This window comes from Nestor notabilis, unplaced genomic scaffold (assembly GCF_000696875.1).
Source record: "Nestor notabilis isolate BGI_N333 unplaced genomic scaffold, ASM69687v1 scaffold7297, whole genome shotgun sequence".
NCBI lineage: Eukaryota > Metazoa > Chordata > Aves > Psittaciformes > Psittacidae > Nestor > Nestor notabilis.
Window position 1 is genome coordinate 21,070 of NW_009937717.1, and position 554 is coordinate 21,623.

Sequence of the window (554 nt, forward strand, 5' to 3'; positions counted from 1 at the left end):
TTCCCTGGGGGTTTTGATTTCAAATATCATCAGTGCGGTAGTTGTGATACTCAAATATCACAAACACCAAGCAGGACACGGCTACCAAAAACTCCAGAGCAACTATTAACTGCTTCAGGACATGTTGGATTCATGTCAACTTCTGTTCAGATTTGTCACCCAAGAGAGGAGAGGGAACAACCCCCAAACCAACCCCAAATCAATAAACCAACTGCACTGGAATGATGCTTAGAACATATTTCAACTTTTTTTTGCCATTAAAACCACTAAACAGAGTATTCTTATCATAAATCACTGAGCTGAAGAATGTGTCTGCCTCGGCGTGATTAGAAAGCATCAGAAAAATTAATATAACAGGTGTAAAGTGAATGTAAAGTACAAGATAATTCAGGTATTTGTTTGAACAAACAAACAAGTCTCTATCCTTTCAAATCACTATGAAACTGCACTTGGCACAAATTAAGCTGAGTGATAACTGTGAGATGTCTGTTCAAAGCAAATTATTCTCTCTTCAAACTCCACTATTGGCAGTTGCCACCATCAAGATCTGACAG